This window comes from Chiloscyllium plagiosum, chromosome 18 (genome assembly GCF_004010195.1).
Source record: "Chiloscyllium plagiosum isolate BGI_BamShark_2017 chromosome 18, ASM401019v2, whole genome shotgun sequence".
Taxonomy (NCBI): domain Eukaryota; kingdom Metazoa; phylum Chordata; class Chondrichthyes; order Orectolobiformes; family Hemiscylliidae; genus Chiloscyllium; species Chiloscyllium plagiosum.
Window position 1 is genome coordinate 54,603,270 of NC_057727.1, and position 23,390 is coordinate 54,626,659.

The 23,390-nt window shown below is 40.6% G+C and overlaps 1 protein-coding gene across 1 annotated transcript in view; it reads left to right on the forward strand.

Annotated features, from left to right (window-relative positions):
* LOC122559103 (protein bassoon-like) overlaps positions 1 to 23,390 on the forward strand; it is a 505,982-nt gene that overhangs the window by 424,414 nt on the left and 58,178 nt on the right. The window contains exons 13-14 of the mRNA XM_043708396.1: positions 19,949 to 20,090; positions 23,003 to 23,063. The gene's annotated coding sequence lies outside the window, so the exon portion shown is untranslated. The remainder of the gene's footprint in view (positions 1 to 19,948; positions 20,091 to 23,002; positions 23,064 to 23,390) is intronic.

Below are 23,390 nucleotides of genomic sequence, written 5' to 3' on the forward strand. Positions count from 1 at the left end.
TTTGGAGGTGGCGGAAATGTTGGCGGATGATTTGGTTTATGCGAAGATTGGTAGGGTGGAAGGTGAGCACCAGGGGGCGTTCTGTCCTTGTTACGGTTGGAGGGGTGGGGTCTGAGGGCGGAGGTGCGGGATGTGGACGAGATGCGTTGGAGGGCATCTTTAACCACGTGGGAAGGGAAATTGCGGTCTCTAAAGAAGGAGGCCATCTGGTGAGTTCTGTGGTGGAACTGGTCCTCCTGGGAGGAGATACGGTGGAGGCGGAGGAATTGGGAATACGGGATGGCATTTTTGCAAGAGGTAGGGTGGGAAGAGGTGTAATCCAGGTAGCTGTGGGAGTCGGTGGGTTTGTAAAAAATGTCGGTGTCAACCAAAGGAAGCCAGTCTGTCTTATGTGTCTTCGAGACCACTATTTGAGTGCTCTTCAGCTTCAGAGACCACCTCTTGAAATTGAAAGTAAAAGTTCAAGCAGAGCAAGAAGGTCACTCCCCAAAAGTAAACAAAACCTTTTAAAAATGTCAATATTCTATTTTCCCTTGACATTGTTATGACAGTGTTTGTCAACTGTTACACATAGATACTTTTCATGATTCGTCTTATGGTAGTGTTGTGGTGGTGTTAATGGACTAATAAACTAGAGAACACAAGGAAAAACCATAGATTGGTTATTTGAATTCTGTTTAAAAGAAATCTGAAAATCAGAAGCTGGTATTCAGTAAATATGGCCATGAATCTGTCAAATTGCAAGAAAAAAAGCAGTTAACTCTTAAATGCCCTCTGAAGTGAGTTAGTAAAGCGTTCATAGGAATGTGCAATAAATGCTTGTCTTGTTCAGCGATGCTTTCTTTGGAAGTAATTTTTAAGGTTGACATCTAGTTTATTATGGTCTACATATCAGTTTAACTCGTGCAGCTTAAATTGTGGTTAGGACTCATTTGTACAAAAAGTATGAAATGTCATCAAAGAACAAATCATGTGCCTCTTATATAATAAGTCACAGTGTCCACAAATAGTTTTAGAGATAACGTTTTGATGCTGCAGTACATAGCAGCTACTTGCTATTCACATTGTTATGCTGAACAGTGTGAACTTGTGTTGTGCAACTCTCCATGTCGGTTGTACTGTAAATGGTAGGCAGCAGACTTTGCCTGTTGGCAACTGTGAAATGGACAAGAACCACTGGTGGAATCAGGCAGACCAACCAATTTTTTGAACCTCTGCAGGCCTCTGATGTGGAATTTGAATGTCTCTCATACATGCAAGGTGCTGGTGACTACTGCCATTAATCTGAGCAAAAGCTTGTGATGGAGGTAAGGCCAGTCATCATTCAGTATGTCAGAGAAAACCTTTACTGAAAATAGATGCCCCATGTGATTGTTTCCTATTTTCATTTGTTTCCAAAAAGCGAAGGCAAGTGAAATGACTTGCAAATCCTTAAAAAATCTCAAAACAAAAAGAAAAATAAAGAGCACTCGTGGTATAGTGAAATGGAACGAAAGACAGTGCATTGAATATAGGAGTTGGGGGGGTCATGTTGCAGCTCTACAGGATATTGGTTAGGTCCAGTTTGGAATACTGCATGCAGTTTTGGTCTCCCTGTTTTAGAAAGGATGTTGTGAAACTTGAAAGGGTTCAGAAAAGCTTTACAAGGAAGTTGCCAGAGTTGGAGGGTTTGAGCTAGAGGGAGAGACTGAATAGGCCTGGGCTGTTTTCCCTGCAGTGTCAGGGACTGAGGGGTGACCTTAGAAAAATTTATTAAATCCTGAGAGGCATGGTTAGGGTAAATAGACCAGGAATTTTCCCCAGGTTGGGGGAGTCCAAAATAGAAGGCATAGGTTTAAGGTGAGAGGGGAAAGATTTAAAAAGGACTTCAAGGGCAACTTCTTCTGGTGCGTGTATGGAATGAGTTGCCAGATCAAGTGGTGGAGGATGATACAATCACAACATTTGAAAGGCATCTGGATGGGTACATGAATAGGAAGGGTTTAGAGGGATATGGACCAATTGCTGGCAAATGGGACTACATTTATTTAGGATATCTGGTCAGCATAGTTGAGTTGGACCAAAGGGTCTGTTTCTGTGCTATAACTGTTTGACTCTGAGAATATTGAGATGAAAATTGTATTCAGGTCTCATAGTTTCTTTATATTATCCATATGATACATACACATTTACTGGTTAACTATGATATTTTTGCAAGGCAATGTCTCAAGTAAACACTGATTGTAAATGTATAATGTGAACAACATAGTGAACAGAATGTGAGTAGAATAACAAATTGTGTACCTGGAGTTGGGAAATGCTGGTTTAATCAAGTGACTTGTCGGACTAAGTTGAAGAGTAGCTTTCATTAAGGCTAGTGGTGTGTAATGGAACTGTCAGCAGCTCTCTCGTAACAGAAAATATGGCAAGCTTCATCTTTGTGTTTTATGGATTGCCTGCTCTGACAAGAGTATACTTAACCCTTAATTTACAGAAGCTACCTTATTTTGCAATACATAAAAATATTTTCACAGGCTAAGTACTACTCCCTCGAACAAACTATTCTTGAAATACTGTGGAAATTGCCTAGGTGATTGGCACACTGCCTTTTGACCTCTAGGTCAATGTTTAATTACAGTCATGGTATTGTGATAAATATTTTGCATTATTGCTAGCTGTCAGGATCCTATGGCAAATGAATTTGTCCAGTCTTGGCGTACTTTCTAAATGAAAGGAGATTTATAGTGCAAACCTACCTCTTTTCAACATGAATAGCCACCCCATTATTTGTCCTTTGTGCTCAGGGGGCTGTGGGCACACAGAGTTTTGATATTCTTCCTCAAATAAAGTTTATAGCTCAATTATCTTGGCAAGCAGAAGTAAAATCAATGCATGATTTGTTTGCTCATTTATCAAAACACAGCTAAATTACTAAGTGCAATGCTAACTTTACATTTCAGACACGATAGATTCTGGTTCTGGTGAAAGCAAAACAAAAACACATAAGTGCTGCTAATGCTTTTCACTTGGTTCCTTTCAGTTATATTCAAAGTAATTGTGAGGGACAATACCTTTATTTAAATTACAATCAAGGTGCTATTCTTTCTATGCATGGCAGTGGACATGGGAACAGCATTTAAAGTCATCATTATAGCTTCAACATGGTTCTCACCTCTCTTCCGCTTCCACTCTGAAAACATTACCTTCTTACTAGGGTTTGCCTAGTTTTTGCCTTTATCAGTATTTGCCTGAAATGTGAACTTTGACCATGGTGTTCAACATAATAATGTGAGCCTTATCCTATTCCTCTGCTGAGATTTGTATTTCCAGTGACCACCTGCATTTAAAGCAAGTGGTGATCAAGAGCAAGATGACATGAAAGATATAGAATAGGGAAATAGATGGTGACATCTTGAAAAATGTCCATATTACAGAGGAGGAAGTGCTGGATGTCTTGAAACACATAAAAGTGAATAAATACCCAGGACCTGATCAGGTGTACCCTAGAACTCTGTGGGAAGCTAGGGAAGTGATTGCTGGGCCTCTTACTGAGATATTTATATCATCGATAGTCACAGGTGAGGTGCTGGAAGACTGGAGGTTGGCTAACATGGTGCCACTATTTAACAAAGGTGGTCAGGAAAAGCCAGGGAACTATAGACCAGTGAGCCTGACGTCGATGGTGGGCAAGTTGTCGGAGGAAATCCTGAGGGACAGGATGTACATGTATTTCGAAAGGCAAGGACTGATTAGGGATAGTCAACATGGCTTTGTGCGTGGGAAATCATGTCTCACAAACTTGATGGTGTGTTTTGAGGATGTAACATAGAGGATTGATGAGGGCAGAGTGGTGGACTATAAGGACTCCAGTAAAGCATTCAAGAAGGTTCCCCATGGGAGTCTGGTTAGCAAGGTTAGATCTCATGGAATACATGGAGAACTAGCCATTTGGATACAGAACTGGCTCAAAGGTAGAAGACAGAAGGTAGTGGTAGAGGGTTGTTTTCAGACTGGAGGCCTGTGACCAGTGGAGTGCCACAAGGATCGGTGCTGGGTCCACTATTTTTCGTCATTTATATAAATGATTTGGATGTGAGCATAAGAGGTGTAGTTAGTACTTTTGCAGATGACACTAAAATTGGAGGTGGACAGCGAAGAAGGTTACCTCAGATTACAATGGGATCTTGATCAGATGGGCCAATGGGCAGAGGAGTGACAGATAGAGTTTAATTTAGATAAATGGGAGGTGCTCCATTTTGGGAAAGTAAATCTTAGCAGGTCTTGTACACTTAATGGTAAGGTCCTAGGAGTGTTGCTCGACAAAGAGACTTTAGAGTGCAGGTTCATAGCTCCTTGAAAGTAGAATTGCAGGTGGATCGGTTAGTGAGAAAGGTGTTTGGTATGCTTTCCTTTATTGGTAATACAGGAGTTCGGAGGTCATGTTGCGGCTGTACAGGACATTGATTAGGCCACTGTTGGAATACTGCGTGCAATTCTGGTCTCCTTCCTATTGGAACGATGTCATGAAACTTGAAAGGGTTCAGAAAAGATTTACAAGGATGTTGCCAGGGTTGGAGGATTTGAGCTATAGGGAGAGGTTAAATAGGCTGGGGCTGTTTTCCCTGGACCGTCGGAGGCTGAGGGGTGATCTTATAGAGGTTTACAAAATTATGAGAGGCATGGATAGGATAAATAGGAAAAGTCTTTTCCCTGGGGTCGGGGTATCCAGAATTAGAGGGCATTGGTTTAGGGTGTGGAGGAAAGCTTTAAAAGGGACCTAACGGGCAACTTTTTCACACAGAGGGTGGTATGTGTATGGAATGAGCTGCCAGAGGAAGTGGTGGAAGCTGGTACAATTGCAACATTTAAAAGGCATCTGGATGGGTTTATGAATAGGAAGGGTTTGGAGAGACATTGGTCGGGTGCTGGCAGGTGGGACTAGATTGGGTTGGGATATCTGGTCGGCATGGACGAGTTGGACCAAAGGGTCTGTTTCCGTGTTGTATATCTCTTTGACTCTAATAGATTTCCCCCCTTGACTTGCAAATACTGAAGTCAGCTTCTAATGTCTAACCCACAGTGGCTGAGCCCAACTGTATTGCCCAGATCGCGAGCCAAGCTGAGCTCAGCTATCTTAATGGACTGAATTTAAGACTTACACAATGGTACACAGAATTGTTTCAACAATACAGTAATGAAACCTTCTATAGATTCCGACTGGCTAGCGTTTATGCTCCATTTGAACCTCCTCCCAGCCTACTGCATCAAATCTCATCAGTCTGCCTTTCTCCATCATGTGCTTAAGCTAGGTTCCTTTTAAATGCATCGAGGTTCTTTGTCTCCATAGGCAAGGTCCACATTTTAAACATTCGCTTGGTAAAGAATTTCTTTTGAACTCTTTAATAGAAGACTATGGACCTTATTTTTGAATTCCTTCATAAGAGGAAGAATCTTCTCTGCACCTAGTCTATTAAAGCTAACTACTCAGAGACACTGGGACATGAATCGTTATTTTGACACATTTTCGAATTACCGAGCTCAACAGTTCTAGATGGAGCAAACAAAATGCTTTCAATGCTAAAGCAACTATAGATTGCACTATAGATTTGAGATGAGCAGAGTTTGAGGACCTATTCTTTCTGGCTACCACCTTTTATAACTAGCAAAACTGCTGAGAGTATGAGTGCATGTTTTTACAAGCAAAAGAGTTAAACTACGAGGGTACATGCAAATTTTCCAAAAGCAACTGTGCATTACAAATTAAGTTAGAACATATTGTTGGACTAGAGTGGAAACAGTTCCACTTTGCTTCTACGTATGTTAGTGGTCTAAGGAAGGCTCTACATGCCAGCACAAGGAAACATTGCACTTTCATTATGTTAAATGAACTATATCGAGTTGCCTTTTGAGCATAAATATATCAGTGAAAATGAATGCAGCTCATAGGGCATCAAGAAGTAATGGAATGTACTGCTTCAAACCGCATTCTTCTAAACTGCTGTGAAAGCTACATCAATTAATAAAATTTTGACAAAACAAACTCATCAAAGATTTCACACATTCTGGTTGAGTCTTTTAGTTTCTTTCTGGTGCACAATGTTGTTATCTGAGGACCCTCAGTATGATGTAGGAGCCCCACTGTTCCATCGTATTGCTGAATTCCCTAAGAGCAGCTGTTGGCTTAACAGAGACTATCGAATGCTTTGAGGGCTGCTGTGAGTGCTTGTGCATCACAATAACAAATGCAAAGATGACATTCACTGCAGTTTCTTTGAAGGTGAATTACAGGAGACTGTTATGATGAAAAGATTTACTTTCAGTCAAAATTACTAACTCCTCAACCCCAAAATTATTTCTGATGAGAAACGTCATCTATGTTTTTTTGTCCTAACTTACTAACTATTTCCTGTTTCTCCTTCCATTTATCTGTGGCAGCCATGACTCAGTTGGTGATCTGTGATGGATGTGATTTCAACTCCCACTCCAGGACCTGAGCATAACAATCAAGGCTGATGCTCAGTGTCGAGAGTGTATCGCTGGAAAAGCACAGCAGGTCAGGCAGCATCCAAGGAGCAGGAGAATCGACGTTTCGGGCCAGAGCCCTTTATTCCTGATGAAGGACTCCGGCCCAAAACGTCGATTCTCCTGCTCCTCGGATGCTGCCTGACCTGCTGTGCTTTTCCAGCGACACTCAACTCTGATCTCCAGCATCTGCAGACCTGACTTTCTCCTAGCTGACACTCGGTGTCCTATCGAGAAACCACTGCATTGTTAGCCTATTTGGTTTTTTTTGGATGAGGCTTTAAACCGAGGCTTTGAGCACTGTCTTAGTTGGGCATATGATGTTTTGTAATAGTATTTTGAAGAAGACAAGGGGAGTTATCTCTGGCATCCTGGTTAATTAATTATTATCATATAAATGGAATACTGATCATTATCATGCTTGCTGTGGGCTCTTGCTGTGCAAAATGTGGCTATAAAAACAGGAGCAACGCCTTAAAAAAATAAATAAAGCATTTAGTACATTCTGAAAGGTGACTTGTATTGAAATCTATTTCATGCATTATTTAATTTGATTCAGTTTGTTATTTACTTCACAAGTGAACTTTCTTTGCTTTAAAGTACGTTCGCTGAATAGCTTGCCCAGTCTCTGACTAATTGGCTAACACTGCAGTCTCAATAGTCACCTTGCATTTTGTACTGAAAACAACAAATGCTGGAGATCACAGCAGGTCAGACAGCATCCATGGAGAGGCAGCAAGCTAACGTTTCAAGTCTGGATGACTCTTTACACTAGCTTCTACTGAAATCCACTTCAGTAGCTGTCACATAGATTCCCCTGTAACCCACATCAATAGAATCTGCTTCAGGCTTGAAGTACCACGATAATAAAAGTTAAGCTACGAGTTAAGCTATTTAATTAATATTTGATAGACTTGCAAATAATTGTCTGGAGATGAATGAATAATTTGCACTGAAAATTCTATCATTAGATTTTTCTCCCTTTTAAAAGATTTCTTAGCATTCTCCACTTCCTGTTTAGGAGAATATCACAGTGGACAACACTGAACCGTTCACACAATGATTGAATCTCATGGTAACACACCACAGTTTCAGGTCCCTAAAAAAAAAAGGATGTGTGCCTATTCTACTGCCACTTGAATCTGTTAAAAACAATTCAGTCTTATTCCAGCTGTCAGTTACACTCTGCATAACTCACACTCAGCTCATTCTATACAAGCACCACCCTTTGCATGAAAAAGTTGCACTTCAAGTCCCTTTTAAATCTTTCCCCTCTCAGCTTAAACCAATGCCCTCTAATTTTGGACTCCCCTACCCTGGGAAAAAGACCTTGGCTATTCACTCAGTTCGCAGTTTATAAATTAACCTTAAGGTAAGGATTGACGCAGAGTCAATATTATTATAGATATTATATTTATTATTGATATTATTATAGAGTCATAGTATCATACAGCACAGAAACAGACTCTTCGGTCCAACCAGTCCTTGCCGACCAGTATCCCAAATTAAACTAGTTCCACCTGCCTGCTCCTGGCCCATTATCACTCCAAACGTTTCTTATCCATGTACATATCCAAATGTCTTTTAAATATTCTAACTGTACTGCATCCACCATTTTCTCTGAAGGTTTATTCCACATATGAACCAAAGTCTGTGTAAAAAGGATGCTTCTCTTGTCTTTTTTAAATCTCTGTCCTCACACCTTAAAAATATGACCCCTCATCTTGAAATCCTCCATATTAGGGAAAAGACATACACATTATTGATACCTCTCATGATTTTATAAACCTCTATAAGGTCACCCCTCAATCTCCTACGCTCCAGTGAAAAATGTCCCAGCCTATCCAACCTCTCCTTATAACTCAAACACTCCATTCCCAGCAATACCCTGGTAAATCTCTTCTGAACTCTCTCCAGGTTAATAATATCCTTCCTGTAACAGGGTGACCAGAACTGGATACAATACTCCAGAAGAGGCCTCACCAACATTTTATACAATATAACAATTCCAATACTCAAAGGTCTGAGCAATGAATGCAAGTATGTCAAGCGCCTTCTCAACCACCATGTCTATCTGTGACACAAACTTCAATGAATCATAGAATCTCTACAGCGTGGAAACAGGCCATTCAATCCATTGAGTCTAGCGAAGAGCATCCCGCCCAGACTCTCCCCTCTACGTATCCACGTAACCCTGCATTTCCAATGGCTAATCCAACTAGCCTGCACATCTATGGACATTGTGGACAATTTAGCATGGCCAATCCACCTAACCTGCACATCTTTGGACTGTGAGAGGAAACCGGAATACCTGGAGGGGAGCAGGTACAATGACGTACCTGAATCCCCAGGTTTCTGTGTTCCACAACACCGCCCAAAGCCCTACTTTGAATTGTATAATCCTGGCCTTGTTTGTTTTAAACAAAATGCAATACCTTGCATTTATCCAAATTAAATTCCATCTGCCACTCCATCTGCACATTGTCCCAATTGATCAGGACCTTTCTCACTGTCATTCGCAAACTTACTAACCATACCTTTTTTACCATCTCTTTTAAGAGGAGGATTATAAGAAATTCAAGTATTCATATTTTTAAGCCCCTCGTCAAACATGTAATGCAGCTCAGTACATTGATTGTGTTTGTCTGTTGATGGGATTTCAAGCAACTTCATAACTTCAAGGAAAATATGCCTTTTTGGGTGCTCAACTATTCCTTGAAAAGCTGCAAAGCCTGCTGGCACCCCACCCCCACACCTGCTTACCTCCATCCAGGCCCCAAACAGCCCTTCCAAGTAAGACAGAGGTTCATCCTGCCTCTCTCGCAATCTACTTTACTGCATCAGGTGCTCCCAATGTGGTCTTCTCTACATCGGGGAGAGTGAACATAAACTTAGGGGACGGTTCACCGAACATTGCAGCAGGGTCTGCAGGGGCTGACCAGACCTCCCAGTCTGACTTTCTCCCACTCCCTTTTTGACATGACCATCCTTGACCTTCTCCATTGCCAAAACAAACCGCAGGTCCTATTAGAGGAACAACACCTTAGCTTCTGCCCGGGCACCCTACAGCCAGGAGGACTCAACATTGAGTTCTCCAATTTCAAATAACCTCCCTCCCCATTCCCGGACTTCATTCCCAGCTCCTTTCCCTCCCTTCCACTGCTCCCTGGCACCAAATTTGTGGGCGGTACGGTGGCACAGTGGTTAGCACTGCTGCCTCACAGCGCCAGAGACCCGGGTTCAATTCCCGCCTCAGGCGACTGACTGTGTGGAGTTTGCACGTTCTCCCCGTGTCTGCGTGGGTTTCCTCCGGGTGCTCTGGTTTCCTCCCACCATCCAAAGATGTGAGGGGTCAGGTGAATTGGCCATACTAAATTGCCTGTAGTGTTAGGTAAGGGGTAAATGTAGGGGTATGGGTAGGTTTCGCTTCGGCGGCTCGGTGTGGACTTGTTGGGCCGAAGGGCCTGTTTCCACACTCTAATCTAATCTAATCTAATCAACCAGATTCATTCCTCTCATTGAACAATCAGATCGTACCCTCAACCTGTCCTCACTCATCCTCACTTCCCCCTTTATCTGCAGCTCCCCCCACATCCACCATCAGTCCTGAAGAAGGGTTACACCGAAACGTCAATTTCACCTCCTGATGCTGCCTGGCTTGCTGTGTTCTTCCAGCCTCCAGCCTGTCTACCTGTACTAATAATGTCTGTGGGCTTCCTACAATTGCAACGGTCAATAATAACAATTAGACATACACATTCTGCAGTTCAGCCTAATCGGTCCATAATGAGGAGTAAGAACCAGGATGTTCTCATGTCGGAAGAGAAGGAATTGGTTTATCAGTGAGAATGTGCCTGTGAGCAGACTAATGACTTTAATGAGTCTCAACTAAGTTACTTTATATAATGAAATATTGTGGGTTCTTAGCCAACAGGTTTTCAGAGAAGCTGAAAAGTCAGTTACTGAAAAAAGTTACTTCATGACATCCAGACTAACTAGTATAGATGATACACTGCGGTTAATTTAGATTGTGTATTAGCTTTTAATTTTCATTTATTAGTGAAAAAAATTAGAATTTAAAAATTATTTTAACAAGTGAATAATAGAAAAGCCTCATGATGTGCCAAAGGGTTATAGGTCGTTGTACCAAGACAACAATGGTCATGGTGCAAGCAATGATACTGTAAACCTGAGAGATGAGGCCAATGATTAGCAGCAATTTCAAGCTTGAGGACTGTTAAATTGTAAGTGCACTGTGGTGCCTGTCGAAGAGCAGGTTTGCTTTGTATTTTTATTGTGTTGTGACCAGGTTGTCTGCTAGAGTCCATTTTAAAGTTGTTAAAGTAACACTTGTCCCTTGTTAGGAACCCTCAGAAAAATATTCTTATTCTGATTACTCACCCTACGTCAGAGAAAAAAAATGTAACCTACTTTATTCTTAATGCTCCTTGCCATTAGATTGGCATCCTGGAGTTCTTCACTGAGCTGCCTTCTGGATCTAGGAAAATTTAACAAGTCTTTTTTTTCATATGGCACCGTTGCCTGTGGATTATGCTTACCTCCCCACAGCACATTAAAGCAAAAGTATATTTTTGAGAGAAGATCCTTGCCAAGCTTTTCTCTTGCTTATCCGTGTGGGAGAAAGCCATATGTTTGATCAGTCACACTGATGTAATATGCAGGGAGTTCACTTATGTTTTTGAACATAAACTCTGAAATAACTTACTGGGTTACATCTCGCTAATGTTCTCTCATTTTCTAATGGTGTTGGCTCGAGAATCCAGTCTGTAACTACCAGCAACCTGCCTCAGCCAATTTCCTGTTCATACTTATGCTAAGGCAATAAGAGCTAGCCCCTTGTTCCATCTTGGAGGACATCACATCTCAGCCTGATTTTGAGAGAACAGAGACATCACCATCTCATTTTATTTATGTTTCATGTAAAAATATAAATTATGCACTGCTAGTGAATCTCATTTAATGGTTGCATTTTGTTTTATTGTTGGAAGCTGATGTCACAGAAAGTACAAATTGTTCCATGGTTCTATGATTACTGAAGGATAACAATTAACTGAAAACGATCAGCACATGTTTATCAAGTGATAATCTGTGCATTATTAGCAGAAACTAGGCATCAGCACACATGAATAACAATGTGACTAGCACTATGTCTGGAGTAGAATCATAGAATCCCTACAGTGTGGAAACAGGCCATTTGGCCCAAGTCCACATCGACCCTCTGAAGAGTAACCCACTCAGACCCATTCCCCTCCCTTACTCCTGTATATTTACCCCTGACTAATGGACCTAACCTGCCCATCCCTGAACACTATGGGCAATTTAGCATGGCCAATTCACCTATCCTGAAAATGTGTTGCTGGAAAAGCGCCGCAGGTCAGGCAGCATCCAAGGAGCAGGAGAATCGACGTTTCGGGCATGAGCCCTTCTTCAGGCCCGAAACGTCGATTGTCCTGATCCTTGGATGCTACCTGACCTGCTGCGCTTTTCCAGCAACACATTTTCAGCTCTGATCTCCAGCATCTGCAGTCCTCACTTTCTCCTCCAATTCACCTATCCTGCACATCTTTGGATTGTGGGAGGAAACCGGAGCATCCGGAAGAAACACACGCAGACATGGGCCGAATGTGCAAACTCCACAGAGACAGTCGCCAGAGGCTGGAATGGAACCTGGGTTCCTGGCACTGTGAGGCAGCAGTGCTAACCACTGATCCCCACCATGCCATACATACGGTGCCTTAGAGCAACCATAGATTGTGATTTTTGATTTAGCTCACTGTAAAACTTCCGAATGGGCTGAATTTGGACCAGTCTGTAGAGGATCAGCCTACAAATCCACCTTTAATAAGGTGCGAGCTGATATCATGATGGTATTGCCTATCAGAGGGATTATAGAATAGCCATCGTTAGAAATTATAAAAATGATGCAATGTGTTTTGCACCAGAGGTTTTGCAGAACAGAGATGTCTTTATTTTGCCTCTCATCTGGAATTGCCTCTCACATTTTAGAGGTACCAAAATAAAGAGAGGGATTTTAACATTGGTGGACAATTGCAAGTGGGTGAGAGTGAAAAGCTGGTACCATCCCTAAAGGAGTGATCAGACAATCTTCTCCCAGGACTTTAAACATGTTAATGAGGCTGAAATGTTTTGGTTTATTCTGGATCTGCAATTTGAACTTGGTTTCAAACCAGCAGCTAGAGTAAAGTGAGGACAGTTTTGGGGAAATAGAAGCTGTTTTCTTAACACTCCTTGCAAGCCAGGGGTAGCTACCAGATCACCATTCCTCATTGGAAGTAAAACTTGCCCCAAAGATATTGGTCACCTCAAGCATATTAATATCAGTAGTGCATAATATTTGAGTTAAACATAAACCGTATAATATTTGCATAATGAAATGATTATTTGAATAATTTAACAATAACAATTTTGTACTTATGTAGTGCCCTCAGTGTAGGAAAATGCCTCCAAGTATGCAGAAATAGATTTCAAATAAATAAATATTAAGAGGGACAGCTGAATTGCTAACAAAATAATTATAATTAGGGTAGGAATCACAGTACTATAAAGCCTAGAAGGTTGAAGATACAGATACATATGGTAAAGTTATGAAAAGATGCAATTCATCAAATGCCAGACCTCCCACTCCACCAAGGACATGCAAGTCCTTGGACTCCTCCACCGCCAGATCATGGCAACACGACGGCTGGAGGAAGAGCGCCTCATCTTCCGCCTAGGAACCCTCCAACCACAAGGGATGAACTCAGATTTCTCCAGTTTCCTCATTTCCCCTCCCCCCACCTTGTCTCAGTCCCAACCCTCGAACTCAGCACCACCTTCCTAACCTGCAATCTTCTTCCTGACCTCTCCGCCCCCACCCCCACTCCGGCCTATCACCCTCACCTTAACCTCCTTCCACCTATCGTATTTCCAATGCCCCTCCCCCAAGTCCCTCCTCCCTACCTTTTATCTTAGCCTGCTTGGCACACTCTCCTCATTCCTGAAGAAGGGATCATGCCCGAAACGTCGATTCTCCTGCTCCTTGGATGCTACCTGACCTGCTGCGCTTTTCCAGCAACACATTTTCAGCTCTTATCAAAGTTTGAGCCAAGCTAGATTTGGCCAAGAAGGGATTTAAAAACTAGGATGACTATTTTAAATTCAAGGCCTATAATGACTGGTAGCTGATCCAGGTCAGGAAAGGTAATGCTGTTGGGTGAGAACTACCTACCGTGGCATAGGATATGGACAGCAACATTTTAGATTGGCTGAAATTAAGAGGACATGGAGAATGAGAGGCTGGTCATGAAACTATCAAAAGGAAAGTGATAGGAGCTGAAAGCATTCAGTGTCAAGTCACTTTCACAAAAAATAACTTACATTGATCTTTAAATGTGAAAACTTTCCAAGGCTCTTTACGTCATGGTAATCGAAGAAAAATTGATATCACCCTGAGGAAGGATATATTAAAAAGATGACCAAAAGAGTCTTAAAGAACAGAGTAAAAGAGACCGAGTAAGAGAATTCCAGAATTTAAGAACTGCATAAGGTTCATATGGGAGAAGGGAATGTAGGTCTGGAAGAGTCTAGAATTAGAAGAACAAATGTTCTTGCAGATTTGAAGGGTAGAATGAGATATTAGGGATTGAAAATAGTGAGGTCATCAAGGGATTTAAATACGATAATGAGTCTTTTGGATCTGAAAAGTTGGAGAACTAGGAAATCAATGTAAAGCAACAAGCACAAATGCGGAGTGTTTGTGGTGTGTGTTAGGATATGGGCAGCATCGTTTTAGATGGACTTAAAGTGAATAAGGATTGAGGTTAGCTAGCAGAAGAATAAAATCATCGTGATTAGCGAAAGTAAAAACACAAGGACTGAAACGGCTGTGGCAAAGACTGAATGTTACAGAGTTGGAGGTTGGCAATATTTGTAATGCAAAAAAAGTGGGGTTGGAAGTTTATCTTAAGTTTAAAAAAAAAGGTTCCAGGGTTATTAACAGCTTCAACTCGAGACAGTGGTCAAGTAGACAAATAAGCTTAGAGGCACTTGTCTGATATTTGTGGCTGGGGTTGCAGGCAATGCATTGGTTGTTCCAGTTTTAAACTGGAGAAAATCAATGTTCATCAATGACTGGCTCAAGTGATAGAGGAGAGTTAGAGGCCTCCTGAGGTAATAGTGTAGGGGCATGAAGGGAAACTATTCAGTGGATGTGATTATAAACATAAGAATAGAAACAAATGAAGAGAGATCCACTCAATTGGCCAATAAAGTAAAGGTATTAGAGAAGGGCGGTGAGTTCAACTACATCAAGACTACAGGGATTTTAAGAAGAATAAGGAGTGACCATACACCATGCTGTCAATCATAGATATAGTGTCATCTATGATTTTGCATAGAGTTGCTTCAGGGCAGAATCTTGATTGGAAAGGTTCAAACATGACATTGTGAAAATGAGCACAAATGTCAGAGGCATCAACACACTTGCCCATATCCTAACACACACCAACAGACACTCCGCATTTGTGCTTGTTGCTTTACATTGATTTTCTAGTTCTCCAACTTTTCAGATCCAAAAGTCTCATTATCATATTTAAATCCCTTGATGACCTCACTATTTTCAATCCCTAATATCTCATTCTGCCTTTCAAATCTGCAAGAACATTTGTTCTTCTAATTATAGACTCTTCTAGACCTACACTCCCTTCTTCCATATGAACCTTATGCAGTCCACTTGAGAACTTTGGAGGACAAAAAGTTTCAGAGGTGTCATGTTTGGGCTTTGTGGAAACAAATGATGGCAAACAGTTTCAAAGTGAGGAAGCGATATGGTATGAAACTGAGTCATAGGAAGCACCCGGTTTCAAATGCCATGTTTGTTTATCTTGGCCAAGGCAGGGATGGGATTGCTATAATGGCTTCACCATCTCAGAGAATAGTATTATGATCCAATCTATGATAGGACATGTCAGATCTCAGACTCAAATCTGGCTTGATCGATCATGTTTTGTTTTTGTTTTCATTTAATGGTGGGGTCTTTCATTGAAACACAAGTACACATACATTTGGCTTTAACAATAAACAAAAGAATATTGCACAAAAGAAAAGATGATAAAGCCGAATGATTCAAGCTATGTCTATGTAACACAATTTGAAAGATTTTGCAACACAGTAAAAATCCATCTATCCCAACACAGTCACTTCACATTACTCAAACGTGAGAGAGTTTGCTGATCAATCACATCTATCAGTGTAATATAGCTGTTTCTTCCAATTCACAGTCTTAAGAGTTTGATAACCTCCTGTTTTTCCTCAAAAAAAATGCTACATCATGCATATTACATCATAGTAGGATCAGGCTGAATTTCTCCTTTCCTAATCAGTGAGACTTGCCAGCATAGTGACAGTGACCTGCATTTGTATCGTGCCTTCCAAATGGAAAGCCTCCCAGGTATTTGTACTGTGAGGACAAATTAAATAAAAGGAAATATATAGAAATTAAAGCCAAGACCTTGTGATGAGGTAACTGAAAGCTTGTTTAAAATATGGCTTTGCAGAAGCTTTTTAACTAAGCAGAGAAAATTGCACAGTCTGCAGAGTTCAGATGTGAAATTCTATGTCTACAGACCAGAACCCAAAGTACTGTGGATGTTTGTAACTTAAATTCAAAAATATGTTTTTAAAAACAGTCCTCGCACAACCAAAAATGTCTTCAGATGGAAATTAAATAGAATTTCACATCTATGGTTGTGATAGTAACTTCAAACAACAGCCTTTCAAACTGGTAGGCGAGGGTGGGAGAAGAAAGTCAAACAGATTGACAGTGATCTAATCTAACTACATATATAGTGATGGCTTGATAACCCACACCTCCACAGGAAACCAGTCTCTGTAGGTTATGTCCCAAATTGCTGCATTTTTTCCTGTGAAGAATAGACAAGGACAGAAGTTAAATAGCCAATTTCAAGTCTACTGGAGTGGGACTGAAGAGCCTGAGTGTAACACACTGAGTTTGAACCTCAGCCTGTTGTGACAGTCATGGTTAAGAACTATTCCCTAGTTATCCCAGTGTTACAGGCAAAGATGTTCTTTCACTCCAAGGGCTGCAAGCAAGTTTTTAACAATGAATTATATCAACAAACAGATTCTATGTCATCTTGAAACTTGAAATTCCATCGTGATTAAAACTAATCAAACTACAGAATCCAAAATAATCTGGATTGTGACAATAAATGAAGGAAAATAAAATGGGGAGGGCAATTGCAGAGTCCCAACTATTGATAGCATTATCCTACAAGTTACTGTCTTTCATTAAACAAAAATCTCAGCTATGCAACACCAAACTGGCCCTGCACTTAAATAATGACAGGAGGACAGGGCCTAGGGGAAACAGGTCATTTCCCTACCCTACTGTAAAGTTTGACTCTTGGGACTGTTAGCAAATGAGCAGCACCAATACTTGGGGTAGCAGGGATCACCCACTGTTACTTTTGATTGAAGGAAGAGGTCTGTTAATTGCCGCCTCTCCTCCTGAAATAGTCCCAGACACTTGTTACTTCTGATCATTATGTCCCTGTAAGTAAGTTACATCTTCATTACGCTCAAGAGGAGGAAGAAGATGAATCAGTATCACAGTCGACCTGTGATGGCATTCAGAAATCATGTTCCCACTCTCAGGAGCAAATAAGCCTTGGAGAAAAGTTCATAGCAAACGCTCTATTCAATCTTTTGCTGAATGGAGGCTGGATGCAAAGGTCAATTTGAAAGGCTGGAGGAGCTTTCAGGTGGAATAAGGCCATGGTGGAATATGAAGATAAGGATGAGCTTTTAAAATTCAATGTGATGGAATACAAGGGCAATGAAAATGGGATCAGAAGCAAGTGTGAGAGAGTAGATGTGCTGATGTGTTTTAGATTAGATTAGACACCCTACAGTATGGAAACAGGCCACTTGGCCCAACGACTTCACACTGACCCTCCAAAGAGTAATCAATCCAGACCCATCCTCGACCCTATATTCACCCCTGACTAATGCACCTAACACTATGGGCAATTTAGCATGGCTAATTCACCTGACCGGGAGAAAACCAGAGCACCAGGAGGAAACCTACACAGACACGGGGAGAATGTTCAAACTCCACATAGACAGTCACCAAAGGTGGGAATTGTTTTGAACATATTTTGGATTGTGAAGGCCTAAGAATAAGAGATCAATAAGGAGCACATTAGAGAAGTTGAGTTTAAGGTTGGCAGAAGTTTTCCATGATGACTGGATTGAACTTGGAACAATGATGAGCAGTGATGCAGAAGAGCGAGAGAGTTTGTCAAAATGTTATCAGTATCTTGCATTGCAGAGTCACCTGCTGGCCAGAACCTGAAACTATACTGATAGTTGACATAGTAAAATTAAATGAGGCATGTTGATGAATCAATTAGAAAAGGCTCCAAAGAAAAACATGACTCAGAACTTACGCAGCAACAAGTTGGGCTTCTGGGCAAGAAAGAGTGCAAGGGAGGGGAAAGGGAGAAACAATCAGAGAAACATTTTAAATTAGTATGTGGATTGTATTAAAAAGCATTATTAAGTCCATGTCCAGCATTGCTACACTGTATTTAATTTGTGTCATGGTTGGGAGGCACTTTGTTAATCAAACGATATTGATGTTATTTTCCAAGTTGGACAGGCAGGTATTCATATACATTTGTAAAGATCTCACACAGTTTTTCTTTAATTGAATACAAATGAGTCTTTTTCCAGGTATTAGCGACCATGGTGCTGAATAACAAAAAGCAATAGTTCTTACCATCAAGCCTGTGCCATTTTCAATTTTTTTCAAAGGCTCCATTAGTCAGGTCCAACAGAAAGAAATATATTCCCTGCTGCAAAGCCAAGTAATGACAGCTGTTTTGAAAGAAATTCTTTGGAGGACGCTAATTGTTCCTCTCTCCAGTGATTAAAACACTCTTAGTTCTTCCTTCAGCAAAAGTAGAATATTTCACAGAAAGGTTTTTCCAGATTGTTGGGCTGAAAACTGTCCAGATGGTAGGTATGGTACATGCATATTGTGAACTTAAGGCTAACTGCCGCCTTGATGGGAGTGAGCACATTGGAGTAATTATATTCACTTGCCTCTTTCTTTTTTGAGAAAATAGTTTGGTATGTCTAGAAATAAAAGTAGATAGTTATTTTTGTGACATTTCATAGTTGTAATCAAACAAGTGGCACAGAATCTATTAAATTGGTCTGTACAGTTTATTAATTACCTGGCTGCTTTCAACTAATATTTCTTCCATCTGCCATGACGGCTTTACACAAACCAATGATAGATTTTACCCTTGCCACAAAATTCATGTTGTTTATAAATTGATTATCTTTTGATGAAGCCTGACAGTTCCATCTTTATTAGTCAGTGTATGTATGTATCTTTCATTTCTACAGCTCAGTTATTCTGTGCAAATTTCTGCCTAGTTTGTAATAATAAATGATCAAATGTGCATCAGAGTGTTAGAAGTTAGCTTTGAGCCTGCAGTTTGCCCTACTAGCAAAGTCAGTTTTCCAGTCTCAGACTGTGAACATCAGGTAGTGAAGGACTCAGTCATGGCACAAGGGAACCGACTGGATTTTCACAAATGGTGAGGAAATTCAATGAAAAATGATCCAGATTAAATTTTCCAAATCCACGCCCACCTTTTCCGTCCCAATTCTACATTCCGCTATTCCTCCTTCCCACCTGCTTGTCCTTCTTCTTAAGTCTTTGATCTCTCTCTTCTACCAATATCCCATCTTCTTCCCTCTTCACAACCACCTGCTGATCACTCTTCCCCTTTTAGCTAAGGCCTGGTATTGGAGATTAAAATGCAAGATTTCCAAATAATCGAAATGACCACGTAAATACTAAATGGTTTTTCATTCAACACAAACACAATAGTGAAGAGTAAATCTTGCTTCATAACGGGCCTGTGACATTATTCGCAATAGGGAAAGGGCCCATGATGACGTCCTAAGCTCAGCAGCAGGTTGACATTGCAGCAGAAGGAGCTTGCTTGGTCGCAGATGGTGAAGTGCTATCTGCTATCGGAGCAGCTCCAATTGTTGTTATAGAAACCAAGCATTTGGCACACCTTCAATTAAAAGAAATGGATTATGAGCATCAGTGGGCCATACATATATATTATGCCATACCTTACACTGTTGACAAATTATAAGCATGCATTTCACTCTCTCTGTTTTTTTAACCACGAAAGTTCTGAAAACACTTCCCTCCCAGTTCATTCACAGACCTTTTTAACTAATTGCACCGGTTATCTTTCAGTGACTTTCTATAGAGAATCCATCTCGGCAAGCACACAGCTATTACTGCTCTTTGGTTTACTTGATTTTGTGCCATGGCTGCTTAACATTCTCAATTTAAATATTTCAACCTTAACAGGACTGTAGAACATCTTTGGTATTGAAGGCCAGACAGCAACAGAAAGCCATGAGTCTGTGTGAGGGCAGAGAATGAATAACCTCACTGTCCTTACCCAGCACTGCAGGAAATCATAATCCCAGCATCTGACAGCTCTGCCAAGGTAGGCTCACAATAATCAGTTTCCTTTACAAACGCGGAATATTGTGTCAAAGGTGGCAGAGGGCATAGGGCTTTGAAACTTCTAAATTCTGAACCAGAAAATGTCTGGAAAACAGAAATGATTCTTGCACACCATAGAATATAATTAGGAAGGACTTGTTTCCATTTTGATATTTTGGTCTCAAGGTGGTCTGTTTTACTATATAATAAAGCTAACACAGTCATTTAACTTTGTAGCATTCCGACATATAATGCAAAATATAATGAGGCAAATGCCTTTTCTTTGTTTGGACAATGATTACCTTTTCTACATGTCAAGAAATCTGTGATTCTCTTGATCTCTCTCAGTTCATGTTATGTGATAAAGTGAGAGAGATTCAAGTTAATAAAACTTAGGAATATGCCACAACTATAATATCACTCTGAAAATGTGTTGCTGGAACATCGCAGCAGATCAGGCAGCATCCAGGGAACAGGAGAATCGACGTTTCGGGCATAAGCCCTTCTTCAGGCTTATGCCCGAAACGTCGATTCTCCTGTTCCCTGGATGCTGCCTGATCTGCTGCACTGTTCCAGCAACACATTTTCAGCTCTGATCTCCAGCATCTGCAGACCTCACCTTTCTCCTATAATATCACTCTGCACAGCAGTCTGAAATTGCACATACCATCAAATATTTGCAGACTCAAAAGAAACCCTTCTGAATGATATTTCTTGTTAATAAACTGTCAGAATTCTATTGTTATATGTGTTGTCTTGGAATCTTATTGAATTGAATTGAATTGAATTTATTGTCACGTGTACTGAGGCACAGTGAAACGTTTTGTCTTGCGAGCAATACAGACAGATCACATAGTTAAGTAGCATAGATGAGTAAATAACAGGTAAACAGTGACAAAAACAAAAACACAGGTCCAGGCAAATGTTAAGAGTTTGAGAGTCCATTCAGCATTCTAACAACAGTAGGGTAGAAACAGTTACGAAACCAGCTGGTGCGTATGTTCAGGCTTCTGTACCTTGTCCCTGAATGTAGAGTTTGTAGAAACATTGCCAGGGTGGGATGGATCTTTGAGGATCCTGGAGGCCTTTCCTTGATAGCGGGCCTGGTAAATGGATTCTATAGGTGGGGGGGGTTGGCTTTTATGATTGTCTGGGCTGAGTTCACCACTCTCTGTGACCGTCTTTATTGGCTATTTGTTAACTATTGTTAGTAACGTTTTCCAGCAGTCACATTATCCAGTGGTATTTTTGAATGTTCATCTGATGATGCTGCTGTGAGGCATTCTCTGTAGACAATAATAATTAGGTGAGCTTGTCTGATTTTTCCATCTCTAAGAAATCTCAATGATTAATTATAAAGCATTTGATGGGCTGATTGTTCTGTATTGCATCGATGTGGGTAACACTGATTTTGACGGATGTGTGAGTCCTACTGAAATTTACAACTGTCATTGGCATTTGGATAATTACTGATCTTGAATTAACTGTAAGTATGCAACCATTACAATGAAAAAGTCAGGTCATTTAACTGTCTTAACTGTAATTACTTTGAATGCAAACATTTTAAGAAGTACATGGAATATAAATTGAAGGGGGAATATTTTCTATTTTACGGTGGCTCAGTGGTTAGCACTGCTGCCTCACAGCACCAGGGTCTCAGGTTCGATTCCAGCCTTGAGCAACTGTCTGTGTGGAGTTTGCACATTCTCCCCGTGTCTGCGTGGATTTCCTCCGGGTGGTCCGGTTTTCTCCCACAGCCCAGTGATGTGCAGGTTAGGTGAATTGGCCATGCTAAATTGCCCATAGTGTTAGATGCATTAGTCAGAGGGAAATGGGACTGGGTGGGTTACTCTTTGGAGGGTTGGTGTGGACTTGTTGGGCGGAAGGACCTGTTTCTACACTGTAGGGAATCTAACCTAATCTAATCTAATAAGAACAGGTGTAAAGTTAGGTGGTGAAAGTAATGGAATAAAAAATAAAATGTATCAGATATTAATATTGATTTGAAGAAGGGCACAGGGAGAGAACAGGCAGTTTTCAATCATTGTGTCAAAAAGCCAGCACAGTTGTGATGGAGTGAATGGCTTCTTTCCATGCTCAAAACTTCTGTGATACTTTCTTAGTTGGTTATGTTGATCCTTCCAACATAACAGCAGAAAATTGCTTCAGTTACATATTTACTAGCTAGTGATGGACCATTGCTGATGTGTGAAAGAAATAGTATGGGAAGAGAAAATCATTAAGACATTTTACACTTTCTCACAATATAGGCAGGTGATATAGTGTTTTCTCAATGTGTTGCGTTTTCATATGGTGCGTTTATGAACAAATGAGAAAAGCTTTGGCAACCATTTCTTGCTCAGAGGGCACTCTATGCCGATGATTTGGACGAACATGACTCAAGGTCATTGGCTGGATAGAGGCTAGATGATCCTGTGTTCACAAGTAGCTCAGAAATATCATTGTAAAATAAAGAAAGTTACCTGGTGATGGAGCAATTGGCACTTGAGAGTTGGTAAGGGTGAATTTGGCTTGGCAAGGTCAACATTCCTTTGCCTCGTGTTCTAAATGATTTAAATACCTATAGTGAATAATTCAAGTATGTCTATTGAATGTATAGACCTAAAATGTGCCCAGAATTATTTTCTACATCATATATGCCGATGGTTTGCAGGCAATGTGCACTACGTTGAACAAATGTGCCATCAAACTGAAAAACATTTCCATCTGTTTGACCTTATGATTCCAGTTTTAAATATGCAAACAAGCATTTCTGTTAACTTGCATGTTTGACATTTTGAAGAGCCTATGGTTTCTTCACTGCAAAGATTTATTAAAATGACAGTGGCTTTAAAGAGGTTTACCTTGAATACATCTTTTGTTGACAGATAGCAATTTTTCTTGTAATTGCAGATGCTGCTTTCAATCACCTACCTGCTTAAAATATCGCTCGCAGTGATGTGTGGCATGAAAGGTTAGAACTCTTTCTCTTAAAAAGAGTAAACTTTCCTTTTCTCTTGCTTTATCATTAACTTTCTACACCCTCCTTGATATTCTGTTGTTCAGGTCCTTTCCATCATTCTTGTTCTTGGCGTTTTCTTCATAGCTTTTCCATTTTGTTATTTGTTTGTCAAAATGTTTAATATAAAGTATCTTCAAGAAAAATGTATGTTGTAACAAAGCTAGTGATTATCGTCCAATGGAACTGGTGCATCCATCTTGAAGAAAAGAGAAGGGGGTTAATCCACCCCATTTGTTTTAGAAAACCGAGCTATTCTGACAGTTTTAGTAGGACACAGCT